Consider the following 14,870-nt stretch of genomic DNA (forward strand, 5'->3'; position numbering starts at 1 on the left):
GATGAATTTCTCCTAAAAACTTATGAAAGTTCAGCCTTGTACAAAGAGAAGATGAAAAGGTATCATGATCAAAGAATTGAAAAGTGAGAATTTGTTGTGGGTGATCTTGTGCTCCTTTTCAACTCTAGGTTGCGCTTGTTTCTGGGCAAACTCAAATCCAAATGGACCGGGCCATTTTTTTTACAAAAGTGCTCCCCCACGAAGCGGTTGAGCTTTTGAACAGTGAAGGAACAAGGTTCATAGTTAACGGGCAAAGGATCAAGATCTATCTGGGAAACGCAGAAAGTGTGCAAGAAGTTACTGAGGCCTATCATGTTGATAAAGTCTAAAGAAATCAAGATGCATGCGTTGTGCTGTGACGTTAAATCAAGCACAGCTTGGGAGGAAGCGCAATATGTACAATCTAGCGAACTATAGGTTTTTGTTTTCCATCTTGTAGTTTTCTTTGTTTAGTTGATTCTCTGTTTAAATTTAGATATGTGTTTAATTTTGTACTAGTGTTGGCTAGAATTAACATAGGGTATGTGTCTAAAAAGTGTCCAGATAATGTAAAAATAATGGCCTATGCGTTGTTACAAGTGCAGGGACGTGAAGAAAAATCTGCAGAAACAGGTCTGGTGCAGAGGTCTACGGACCCCATCGACGACCCGTAAGTTAACCTACAGACCGTTCATGTCAAATGTAGATCCCAGGTAAGTTCCTAATTTTTTTCAACTAAAAGAGTGATTTATGGTCCCCATCTACGGACTGTAGATCGACCCACGAACCGTAGACGGGGTCTTGTGGGTCCAAAGTCTTGTGATCGTTGCCTAAGAGACTGACAGATTTCAAAGAGGAAAGAGCTTACTATGAATCCTATATTGGTGATAGAGTTGTTTGATATATTGGGAATTGATTTTATGGGTCCATTTCTGAGTTCACATGGGATGAAGTATAATCTTGTTGCGGTTCATTATGTATCGAAGTGTGTGGAAGCAATTGCGCTCCCCAACAATGAAGGTAAAAGTGACACCGCATTTTTGAATAAGAATATCTTCTCCAGATTTGGTTCACTGAGGGCGATTATCAGTGATGGAGGTTCCCACTTTTGTAATTAGTTGTTCAAGGCGCTACTTTTGAAATATGGTGTCTGCCACAAAGTAGCCACTCCTCACCATCCGTAGACTAGTGGGCAAGTAGAAGTGTCCAACTGAGAGATCAAACAAATTTTGGGGAAGACTGTGAATGACAATAGAACAGATTGGTCAAGGAAGATTGATGATGCTCTGTGGGTCTATCGGACTGCATACAAGACTCCCATCGGTATGTCTCCTTACCCACTTGTGTATGGGAAGTCTTGCCATTTACCGGTAAAGCTAGAGCATAAAGCTTTGTGGGCGATGAAGAAGCTAAATTTGGATTGGGGCGCCGCATCTAATCTAAGAATGAATGACTTGAATATGCTTGATGAATTTTGCCTGAAAGCCTATGAAAGTTCAGCCTTGTACAATGGGAAGATAAAGAGGTATCATAATCAAATAATTGAAAAGTGAGAATTTGTTATGGGTGATCTTGTGATCCTATTCAACTCTAGGGTGCGCTTTTTTACGGGCAAACTCAAATCCAAATGGAACGGGCCATTTTGGCTCACAAAAGTGCTCCCTCATGGAGCGGTTGAGCTTGAGAATAGTGAAGGAACTAGGTTCATGGTTAATGGGTAAAGGATAAAGAAGTTGTTGAGGCCTATCATCTTGATGAAGTCTGAGTAATCAAGACGCCTGCGTCGTGCTGCGACATTAAATCAAGCGCTGCTTGGGAGGAAACCAAGATGTACAATCTAGCCAACTATAGGTTTTTGTTTTCCATCTAGTAGTTTTCTTTGTTTAGTTGATTCTCTTTGTTAATTTATATAGGTGTTTTAGTTTGGTACTAGTGTTGGGCAGAATTAACGTAGGGTCCGTGTCTAAAAAGTGTCCAGAATATGTAAAAATAATGGCCTAAGGGTTGCTACAAGTGAAGGGACGCTTAGAAAAATCTGCAGAAACAGATCTGGTGCAGAGGTCTATGGACCCCATTGATGATCCGTCAGTTAACCTACGGATTGTCCATTTCGAACGTACATCCCTGGTATGTTACTAAACTTTTCCATGTTTAAGTGTGATCAACGTTCTCATCTACGGATCGTAGATCGACCCACGAACCGTAGATGGGATGTCGTGGGTCTAAAGTCTTCTCTTCGTTGCCAAAGAGAATGAGGGATTTCAAAGTGGCAAGAGATTCGTATGAAACCTATATTGGTGGTAGAGTTGTTTGATGTATGGGGAGTTGATTTTATGGGTCCATTTGAGAGTTCATATGGGATGAAGTATATTCTAGTTGCGGTTGATTATGTAACGAAGTGGGTGGGAGCAGTTGCGCTCCCTAACAATGGAGGTAAAAGTGTCACCGTATTTTTGGAAAAGAATTTCTTCTCTAAATTTGGTACACTGAGGGCGATTATCAGTGATGGAGGTTCACACTTTTGTAATAAGTTGTTCAAGGCGCTACTTGAGAAATATGGTGTCCGCCACAAATTAACCACTCCTTACCATCTGCAGACTAGTGGGGAAGTTGAAGTGTCCAACAGAGAGATCAAACAGATTTTGACGAAGACAGTGAATGCTAATAGAACGGATTGGTCAAGGTAGCTGGATGATGCTCTATGGGCCTATCAGACTGCATACAAGACTCCCATCGATATGTCTCCTTACAAACTTCTATATGGGAAGCCTTGCCATTTATCGGTTGAGCTAGAACATAAAGCTTTGTCGGCGATGAAGAAGCTAAATTTAGATTGGGGCGCCACATTTAATCAAAGAATGAATGACTTGAATATGCTTGACGAATTTCGCCTAAAAGCTTATGAAAGTTCAGACTTGTACAAAGAGAAGATGAAGAGGTATCATGATCAAATAATTGAAAAGTACAAATTTGTTGTAGGTGATCTTGTGCTCCTATTCAGCTCTAGGTTGCCCTTGTTTCCGGGCAAACTCAAATCCAAATGGACCGAGCCATTTTTGCTCACAAAAGTGCTCTCCTATAGAGCGGTTGAGCTCGAGAACAGTGAAGGAACAAGGTTCATGGTTAATGGATTAAGGATCAAGATCTATCTGGGAAATGCAGAAGGTGTGCAAGAAGTTGTTTAGGCCTATCATCTTGATAATGTCTGAGTATTCAAGACGCCTGCATCATGTCGCGACGTTAAATCAAGCGCTGCTTGGGTCTAAAGTCTTGTGATCGTTGTCAAAGAGAAGGAATGATTACAAGAGGCAAGAGCTTACTATGAATGCTATACTGGTGATAGAGTTGTTTGATGTATGGAGAATTGCTTTTATCGGTCCATTTGTGAGTTCACATTGGACAAAGTATATTCTTGTTGCGGTTTATTATGTATCACAGTGGGTGGAAGCAGTTGCTCTCCCCCACAATGAAGGTAAAAGTGTCACCCCATTTTTGAAACATAATATATTCTCCAGATTCGGTATATTGAGGGTGATTATCAGTGATTTAGGTTCACACTTTTTTAATAAGTTGTTCAAGGCACTACTTGAGAAATATGGTGTCTACTACAATATAGCCGCTCCTTACCATCCGCAAACTAGTGGGCAAGTTGAAATGTCCAACAGAGAGATCAAACAGATTTTGGCAAAGACTGTGAATGCTAAAAGAACGGATTGGCGAAAGAAGCTTGATGATGCGATATGGGCCTATCGCACTGCATACAAGACTTGTATCGGTATGTCTCCTTATTAACTTGTAAATGGAAAGTCATGCCATTTTCCGATAGAGCTAGCGCATTAAGCTTTGTGGGTGATGAAGAAGCTAAATTTAGATTGCGGCACTGCATCTAATCAAAGAATAAATGACTTGAATATGATTGATGAATTTCTCCTAAAAGCTTATGAAAGTTCAGCCTTGTACAAAGAGAAGATGAAAAGGTATCATGATCAAAGAACTGAAAAGTGAGAATTTGTTGTCGGTGATCTTGTGCTCATGTTCAACTCTAGGTTGCGCTTGTTTCCGGGCAAACTCAAATCCAAATGGACCAGTCCATTTTTTTTTAAAAAAGTGCTCCCCCACAGAGCGGTTAGCCTTTAGAACAGTGAAGGAACTAGGTTCATGGTTAACAGGCAAACGATCAAGATCTATCTGGGAAACGTAGAAAGTGTGCAAGAAGTTGTTGAGGCCTATAATCTTGAGGAAGTCTAGGTAATCAAGATGCATGCGTCGTGCCGTGAATTAAATCAAGCGCTGCTTGGGAGGAAACACAATATGTACAATCTAACCAACTATAGGTTTTTGTTTTCCATCTAGTAGTTTTCTTTGTTTAGTTGATTCTCTGTGTTAATTTAGATATGTGTTTAGTTTGGTACTAGTGTTGGCTAAAATTAGCATATGGTCCGTGTCTAAAAAGTGTCCAGAAAATGTAAAAATAATGGCCTAAGCGTTGCTACAGGTGCAGGGACGCAAAGAAAAATCTGCAGAAACAGGTCTGTTGCAGAGGTCTACGGACCCCATCGACTACCCGTAAGTTAACCTACTGACTGTCCATGACAAACGTAGATCCAAGGTAACTTCCTAAATTTTTGCAACTGTAAGAGTGATCTACGGTCATCATCTATTGACCGTAGATCGACCCACGGACCATTGACGGGGTCTTGTGGGTCCAAAGTCTTGTGATCGTTGCCAAAGAGAAGGAGGGATTTCAAAGAGGCAAGAGCTTACTATGAATCCTATATTGATGATAGAGTTGTTTGATGTATGGGGAATTGATTTTATGGGTCCATTTGTGAGTTCATATGGGATGAACAATATTCTTGCTGCGGTTCATTATGTATCGAAGTGGGTGGAAGAAGTTGCGCTCCCCAACAGTGAAGGTAAAAGTGTCACCTCATTTTGGACAAACAATATCATCTCTAGATATATTACACTGAGGGCGATTATCAGTTATGGAGGTTCCCACTTTTATAATAAGTTATTCATGGCGCTACTTGAGAAATATGGTGTCCACCACAATGTAGCAACTCCGTACCATTTGCAGACTAGTAGGCAAGTTGAAGTGTCCTACAAAGAGATCAAACAAATTTTGGCAAAGACTGTGAATGTTAATAGAATGGATTAGTCAAGGAAGATTGATGATGCTTTATGGGCCTATCGGATTGCATACAAGAGTCCCATCAGTATGAACTTGTATATCAAAAGTCTTGCCATTTACCGGTAGAGCTTGAGCATAAAGCTTTGTGGGTGATGAAGAAGCTAAATTTGCATTGGGGCGCCGCATCTAATCAAAGAATGAATAACTTGAATATGCTTAATGAATTTTGCCTAAAAGCTTATGAAAGTTCACCCTTGTACAAAGAGAAGATGAAGAGGTATCATAATCAAATAATTGAAAAGTGACAATTTGTTGTGGGTTATCTTGTGCTCCTATTCAATTCTAGGTTGCGCTTGTTTCCAGGCAAATTCACATTCAAATGGACCGGGCCATTTTTTCTCACAAAAGTGCTCCCCCATGGAGGGGTTGAGCTTGAGAACAGTAAAGGAGCAAAGTTCATGGTTAACGGGTAAAGGATCAAGATCTATCTAGGAAACACAGAAAGTGTGAAAGAAGTTGTTGAGGCCTATCATCTTGATGAAGTCTGAGTAAACAAGACGCATGTGTCGTGCCGCGACGTTAAATCAAGCGTTATTTGGGAGTTAACCCAAGATGTACAATCTAGCCAATTATAGGATTTTAATTTCCATCTAGTTGTTTTCTTTGTTTAGTTGATTCTCTATGTTAATTTGGATATGTGTTTTAGTTTGGTACTAGTGTTGGCTAGAATTAGCATAAGGTCCGTGTTTAAAAAGTTTCCAAAAAATGTAAAAATAATGGCCTAAGGGCTGCTATAGGTACAGGGACGTAAAGAATAATCTGCAGAAATAGGTCTGGTGCGGAGGTCTACTGACCCCATCGATCACTCGTAAGCTAACCTACGGACTATCGATGTTAAACGTAGATTCCAGGTAAGTTCCTAAATTTTTCCAACTGTAAGAGTGATCTACGGTCCCCATCTACGGACCGTAGATTGATCCACAGACCGTAGATGGGGTATTGTGGGTCGAAAGTCTTGTGATCGTTGCCAAAGAGAAGGAGGGATTTCAAAGAGGCAAGAGCTTACTATGAATCATATATTGGTGATAACGTTGTTTGATATATGGGGAATAGATTTTATGGGTCCATTTGTGAGTTCACATGGGATGAAGTATATTCTTGTGGCGGTTCATTAGGTATCGAAGTTGGTGGAAGCAGTTGCGCTCCCCAACAATGAAGGTAAAAGTGACATCGCATTTTTGAAAAAGAATATCTTCTCCAGATTTAGTACACTGAGGGCGATTATCAGTGATGGAGGTTCCTAGTTTTGTAATAGGTTGTTCAAGGCGCTACTTGAGAAATATGGTGTCTGCTAGAAAGTAGCCACTCCTTACCATCCACAGACTAGTGGGCAAGTTGAAGTGTCCAACAGAGACATCAAACAGATTTTGGCGAAGATTGTGAATGATAATAGAACGGATTGGTCAATGAAGCTTGATGATGCTTTATGGGCTAATCGAATTGCATACAAGACTTCTATAGGTATGTCTCATTACCAACTTGTATATGTGAAGACTTTCCATTTACCGGTAGAGCTAGAGCATAAAACTTTATGGGCGATGAAGAAACTAAATTTGGATTGGGGCACCGCATATAATGAAGGAATGAATGACTTGAATACGTTTGATGAATTTCTCCTGAGAAGATGAAGAGGTATCATGATCAAATAATTGAGAAGTGAGAATTTGTTTTGGCTGATCATGTGCTCCTATTCAACTGTAGGTTGCGCTTGTTTCCGGGCAAATTTAAATCCAAATGGACCAGGCCATTTTCGCTCACATAAGTGCTCCCCAATGGAGCGGTTGAGCTTGAGAATAGTGAAGGAACAAGGTTCATAGTTAACGGGTAAAGTATCAAGATCTATCTGGGAAACGCAGAAAGTGTGCAGAAAGTTGTTGAGGCCTATCATCTTGATGAAGTTTGAGTAATCAAGTTGTCTGCGTCGTGCCGCGACGTTAAATCAATCGCTGCTTGGGAAGCAACCCAAGATGTACAATCTAGCCGATATAGGTTTTTGTTTTCCATCTAGTAATTTTCTTTGTTAAGTTGATTCTCTGTGTAAAGTGATATACGCGTTTTGAAGTGTCCTCCAGAGAGATAAAACAGATTTTGGCAAAGACAATGAATCCTAATAGAACAAATTGGTCAAGGAAGCTTGATTATGCTCTATGGGCCTATCGGATTGCATACAAGACTTTGATCAGTATGTCTCCTTACCAACGTGTATATGGGAAGTCTTGCCATTTACTGGTAGAGCTAGAGCATAAAGATTTGTGGGCGATGAAGAAGCTAAATTTGGATTGGGGCCGCCGCATCTAATCAAAGAATGAATGACTTGAATATGTTTGATGAATTTTGCCTAAAAGCTTATGAAAGTTCAACCTTGTACAAAGAGAAGATGAAGATGTATCAAGATCAAATAATTGAAAAGTGAGAATTTGTTGTGGGTGATCTTGTGCTCCTATTCAACTCGAGGTTGAACTTGTTTCCGGGCAAAATCAAATATAAATGGACTGGGCCATTATTGCTCACAAAAGTGCTCCCCCATGAAGCGGTTGAGCTTGAGAACAGTGAAGGAACAAGGTTCATGGTTAACAGGTAAAGGATCAAAAAGTTGGTGAGGCCTATCATCTTGATGAATTCTTAGTATTCAAGACTCCTACGTCGTGCCACGACGTTAAATCAACCGCTTCTTTGGAGGCAATCCAAGATGTACAATCTAACCCACTACAGGTTTTTGTTTTCCATCTAGTAGTTTTCTTTGTTTAGTTGATTCTCTGTGTTAATTTATATAGGTATTTTAGTTTGGTACTAGTGTTGGCTAGAATTAACATAGGGTCCGTGTCTAAAAACTGTCCAGAAAATGTAAAAAATAATGGCCTAATTGTTGCTACAGGTGCAGAGACGCGAAGTAAAATCCGCAGAAACATGTCTGGTGCAGCGGTCTACCGCCCCATCGACTGCCCGTAAGTTAACCTACGGACCGTCAATGTCAAACGTAGATCCCAGGTAAGTTCCTAAATTTTTCCAAGTGCAAGTGTGATCTACGGTCGCCATCTACGGACCGTAGATCTATCCACGGACAATAGACGGGGTCTCGGGAGTCCAAAGTCTTGTGATCGTTGCCAAAGATAAGTGGGAATTTCAAAGAGGCAAGAGCTTACTATGAATCCCATATTGGTGATAGATTTGTTTGATGTATGGGGAATTGATTTTATGGGTCCATTTGTGAGTTCACATCGGATGAAGTATATTCTTGTAGCGGTTGATTATGTATCGAAGTGGGTGGAAGCAGTTGCATTCCCAACAATGATGGTAAAAGAGTCACCGTATTGTTGAAAAATAATATCTTCTCTAGATTTGGTACACTGAGGGTGATTATGAGTGATGGAGGTTCTCGCTTTTGTAATAAGTTGTTCAAGGCGCTACTTGAGAAATATGGTGTCCACCACTTCTTACTATCCGTAGACTAGTGGTCAAGTTGAAGTGTCCAACAGAGATATCAAACAGATTTTGGCGAAGATTGTGAATGGTATTAGAACAGATTGGTCAATGAAGCTTGATGATGCTCTATGGGCCAATCGAATTGCATACAAGACTCCTATAGTTATGTCTCATTACCAACTTGTATATGGGAAGACTTTCCATTTACCGGTAGAGCTAGGGCATAAAGCTTTGTGGGCGATGGATAAATTAAATTTGGATTGGGGCGCCGCATCTAATGAAAGAATGAATGACTTGAATATGTTTGATCAATTTCTCTTAAGAAGATGAAGAGGTATCATGATCAAATAATTAATAAATGAGAATTTGTTGTGGGTGATCTTGTGCTCCTAGTCAACAATAGGTTACCTTTGTTTCCGGGTAAACTTAAATCCAAATGGACCGGGCCATTTTCGGTCACATTAGTGCTCCCCCATGGAGCAATTGAGCTTGAGAACAGTGAAGGAACAAGGTTCATAGTTAACGGGTTAAAGATCAAGAAGTTGTTGAGGCCTATCATCTTGATGAAGTCTAAGTAATCAAGACGCCTGCATCGTGCCTCGACGTTAAATCAAGCGCTGCTCGGGAGGCATCCCAAGATGTACAATCTAGCCAACTATTGGTTTTTGTTTTCCATCTAGTAGTTTTCTTTGTTTAGTTGATTCTCTGTATTAATTTAGATAAGTGTTTTTGTTTGGTACTAGTGTTGGCTAGAATTAGCATGGGGTCCCTGTTTAAAAAATGTCCAGAATATGTAAAAATAATGGCCTAAGGGTTGCTACAGGTGCAGGGATGCGAAGAAAAATCTGCGGAAACAGGTTTAGTGCAGAGGTCTACGGACCCCATCGACGACCCGTTAGTTAACCAACCGACCGTCCGTGTCAAACGTAGATCCCAGGTAAGTTCCTAAACTTTTCCAAGTGTAAGTGTGATCTATGGTCCCCATCTATGGACCGTAGATCGACCCACGCATCGTAGATGGGGTCTCGTGGGACCAAAGTCTAGTGATCGTTGCCAAAGAGAAAGAGGGATTTCAAAGAGGCAAGATCTTACTTTGAATCGCATATTGGTGATAGATTTGTTTGATGTATAGGGAATTGATTTTATGGGTCCATTTGTGAGTTCACATGGGATGAAACATATTCTTGTAGCGGTTGATTATGTAGGGAAGTTGGTGGAAACAGTTGTGCTACACAACAATAAAGGTAAAAGTGTCACCGCAGTTTTGAAAAAGAATATCGTCTCCAGATTTGGTACACTGAGGGAGATTATCAGTGATATAGGTTCACACTTTTTTAATCAGTTGTTCAAGGCCCTACTTGAAAACTGTGGTGTCTACCACAATGTAGCCACTTCTTAGCATCCGAAGACTAGTGGGCAAGTTGAAGTGTCCAACAGAGAGATCAAACATATTTTGGAAAAGAATGTGAATGCTAATAGAATGGATTGGTCAAGGAAACTTCATGATGATCTATGGGCCTATCGCACTGCATACAATACTCCCATCGGTATGTCTCCTTACGAACTTTTATATGGGAAGTCTAGCCATTTACCAGTAGAGCTAGAGCATAAAGCTTTGTGGACGATGAAGAAGCTAAATTTGGATTGGGACTCCGCATCTAATCAAAGAATGAATGACTTGAATATGTTTGATGAAAGATCAGCCTTGTACAAAGAGAAGATGAAGAGGTATCACGATCACATAATTGAAATGTTAGAACTTGTTGTGGGTTATCTTGTGCTCCTATTCAACTCTAGGTTGCACTTGTTTCTGGGCAAAGTCAAATCCAAATGAACCGGGCCATTTTTGCCCACAAAAGTGCTCCCCCATGGAGCGGTTGAGCTTGAGAATAGTGAAGGAACAATGTTCATGGTTAATGGCTAAAGGACCAAAATATAACTAGGAAACGCACAAAGTGTGCAAAAAGTTGTTGAGGCCTGTCATCTTGATGAAGTTTGAGTAAACAAGGCGCCTGCGTCGTGCCACGATGTAGAATCAAGCGTTGCTTGGGAGGCAACCCAAGATGTACAATCTAGCCAACTATAGGTTTTTGTTTTACATCTAGTAGTTTTCTTTGTTTAGTTGATTCTCTGCGGTAATTTAGATAGGTGTTTTAGTTTGGTACTAGTGTTGGCTAGAATTAGCATAGCTTCCGTGTCTAAAAAGTGTCCAGAAAATGTAATAATGGCCTAAGGGTTGCTAAAGGTGCAGGGACGCAAAGCAAAATCTGCAGAAACAGGTCTGGTGTAGAGGTCTACGAACCCGATCGATGTCCAGTAAGTTAACCTACGGACCGTCAATGTCAAACGTAGATCCTAGCTAAGTTCCTAAATTTTTTGAAATGTAAGAGTGATCTACAGTCCCCATTTACGAACCGTAGGTCGATCCACGGACTGTAGATGGGGTCTCGTGGGTCTGAAGTCTTGTGATCGTTGCCAAAGAGAAATTGGGATTTCAAAGAGGCAAGAGCTTCCTATGAATCCTATATTGGTGATAAAGTTGTTTGATGTATGGGGAATTGAATTTATGGGTCCATTTGTGAGTTCACATAGGATGAAGTATATTCTAGTTGCGGTTGATTATGTAACGAAGTGGGTGGGAGCAGTTGCGCTCCCCAACAATAAAGGTAAAAGTGTCACCGCATTTTTGGAAACTAATTTCTTCTCCAACTTTGGTACACTGAGGGCTATTATTAGTGATGGAGGTTCCCACTTTTGTAATAAGTTGTTCACGGCGCTACTTGAGAAATATGGTGACCGCCACATATTAGCCACTTCTTACCATCTGTAGACTAGTGGGCAAGATGAAGTATCCAATAGAGAGATCAAACAAATTTTGGCGAAGACTATGAATGCTAATCGAACGGATTGGTCAATGTAGCTGGATGATGCTCTATGGGCCTATCGGACTGCATACAAGACTCCCATCGGTATGTCTCCTTACCAACTTGTATATGGGAAGTCTTGCCATTTACCGGTAGAGCTGGAACATAAAGCTTTGTCGGCAATGAAGAAGCTAAATTTGGATTGGGGCGCCGCATTTAATCAAAAAATGAATGACTTGAATATGCTTGATGAATTTCGCCTAAAAGCTTATGAAAGTTCAGCCTTGTACAAAGAGAAGATGAAGAGGTATCATGATCAAATAATTGATAAGTGAGAATTTGTTGTGGCTGATCTTGCGCCCCTATTCAACTCTAGGTTGCACTTGTTTCCGGGAAAACTAAAATACAAATGGATCGGGCCATTTTTTCTCACAAAAGTGCTCCCCCATGGTGCGGTTGAACTTGAGAATAGTGAAGAAACAAGGTTCATGGTTAACGGGTAAAGGATTAAGATCTATTTGGGAAATGCAGAAAGTGTACAAGAAGTTGTTGAGGCCTATCATCTTGATGAAGTATGAGTAATCAAGATGCCCGCGTCGTGCCGCGACGTTTAACCAAGCGCTGCTTAGGAGGCAACCCAAGATGTGTAATCTAGTCAACTATAGGTTTTTGTTTTCCATCTAGTAGTTTTCTTTTTTAAGTTGATTCTCTGTGTTAATATATACGTGTTTTAGTTTGGCACTCGTGTTGGCTAGAATTAGCATAGGGTTCGTGTCTAAAAAGTGTCCAGAAAATGTAAAAATAATAGCCTAAGGGTTGCTACAGGTGCAGGGACGCGAAGTAAAATATGCAAAAACAGGTCTGGTGCAGAGGTCTACGGACCCCATCGACGGCCCGTAAGTTATCCTACGGACCATCAATGTCAAACGTAGATTTCAGGTAAGTTCCTAAATATTTCCAAGTGTAAGTGTGATTTACGGTCACCATCTATAGACTGTAGACTGATCCACGGACCATAGATGGGGTCTTGGGAGTCTGAAATCTTGTGATCGTTGCCAAAGATAAGGAGGGATTTCAAAGAGGCAAGAGCTTACTATGAATCACATATTGGTGATAGAGCAGTTTGATGTATGGATAATTGATTTTATGGGTCCATTTGTGAGTTCACATCGGATGAAGTATATTCTTATAGCGGTTGATTATGTATCGAAGTGGGTGGAAGAAGTTGCGCTCCCCAATAAATGAAAGTAAAAGAGTCACCGCATTTTTGAAAAAGAATATCTTCTCCAGATTTGGTACACCGAGGGCGATTATCAGTGAGGGAGGTTCCCACTTTTGTAATAAGTTGTTCAATGCGCTACTTGAGAAATATGGTGTCCGCCACTCCTTACCATCAGCAGACTAGTGGGCAAGTTGAAGTGTCCAACAGAGAGATCAAACAGATTTTGGCGAAGAGAGTGAATGCTAATAGAACGGATTGGTCAATGAATCTTGATGATGCTCTATGGGCCTATTGAATTGCATACAAGACTCCTATCGGTATGACTCATTACCAACTTGTATATGGGAAGTCTTTCCATTTACCAGTAGAGCTATATCATAAAGATTTATGGGCGATGAAGAAACTAAATTTATATTGGGGCGCCACATCTAATAAAAGAATGAATGACTTGAGTATGTTTGATGAATTTTGCCTGAAAGCTTATGAAAGTTCAGCCTTGTACAAAGAGATGATGAAGAGGTAATATGATCAAATAAATGAAAAGTGAGAATTTGTTGTGGATGATCTTGTGCTCCTATACGACTCTAGGTTGCGCTTGTTTCCGAGCAAACTCAAATACAAATGGACCGGGCCATTTTTTCTCACAAAAGTGCTACCCCATGGAGCGGTTGAGCTCGAGAACAGTAAAGGAACAAGGTTCATGTTTAANGGATAGTCCGTAGGTTAACTTACGGGTCGTTGATGGGGTCCGTAGACCTTTGCACAAGACCTGTTTCTGCAGATTATTCTTTTCGTCCCTGTACCTGTAGCAGCCCTTAGGCTATTATTTTTACATTTTCTGCAAACTTTTTAAACATGGACTGTATGCTAATTCTAGCCTACACTAGTACCAAACTAAAACACATATCCAAATTAACACAGAGAATAAACTAAACAAAGAAAACTACTAGTTGGAAATTAAAATCCTATAGTTGGCTAGATTGTACATCATGGGTTGACTCCCAAACAACACTTGCTTTAATGTCGCGGCACGATGTAGGTGTCTTGTTAACTCAGACATCATCAAGATGATATGCCTCAACAATTCTTTAACACTTTCTGCGTTTCCTTGATAGATCTTGATCCTTCACCCCTTAACCATGTACCTTGTTCCTTTATTGTTCTAAAGCTCAACCCCTCCATGGGGGAGCACTTTTGTGAGAAAAAATGGCCAGGTCCATTTGGATTTGACTTGCCCGAAAACAAGCGCAACATAGAGTTGAATAGGAGCACAAGATAACCTACAACAAATTCTCACTTTTCAATTATTTGATTATGATACCTCTTCATCTTCTCTTTGTACAAGGGTGAGCTTTCATAAGCTTTTAGGCAAAATTCATCAAGCATATTCAAGTCATTCATTCTTTGATTAGATGCGGCGCCCCAATGCAAATTTAGCTTCTTCATCACCCACAAAGCTTTATGTTCTAGCTCTACCGGTAAATGGCAAGACTTTCGATATACAAGTTTGTAAGGAGACATACTGATGGGAGTCTTGTATACAGTCCGATAGGCCCATAGAGCATCATCAATCTTCCTTGACTAATCCATTTTATTAACATTCATAGTCTTTGCCAAAATTTGTTTGATCTCTTTGTAGGACACGTCAGCTTGCCCACTAGTCTGCAAATGGTAAGGAGTTGCTACATTGTGGTGGACACCATATTTCTCAAGTAGCGCCATGAATAACTTATTACAAAAGTGGGAACCTCCATAACTGATAATCGCCCTCAGTGTAATATATCTGGAGATGTTGTTTGTCCAAAATGAGGTGACACTTTTACCTTCATTGTTGGAGAGCGCAACTGCTTCCACCCATCTCGATACATAATGAACCGCACCAAGAATATACTTCATCCCATGTGAACTCACAAATGGACCCATAAAATCAATTCCCCATATATCAAACAATTTTATCAACAGTGTAGAATTCATAGGAAACTATTGTCTCTTTGAAATCCCTCCTTCTCTTTGGCAACGATCATAAGACTTTGGACCTATGAGACCCCATCTACGGTCCGTGGGTCGATCTACGGTCCGTATATGGAGGCCGTAGATCACTCTTACAGTTGGAAAAATTTAGGAACTTACCTGGGATCTACGTTTGACTTGNCCCATAAAATCAATTCCCCATATATCAAACAATTTT

This window comes from Solanum stenotomum, chromosome 4, assembly GCF_019186545.1.
Source record: "Solanum stenotomum isolate F172 chromosome 4, ASM1918654v1, whole genome shotgun sequence".
Taxonomy (NCBI): domain Eukaryota; kingdom Viridiplantae; phylum Streptophyta; class Magnoliopsida; order Solanales; family Solanaceae; genus Solanum; species Solanum stenotomum.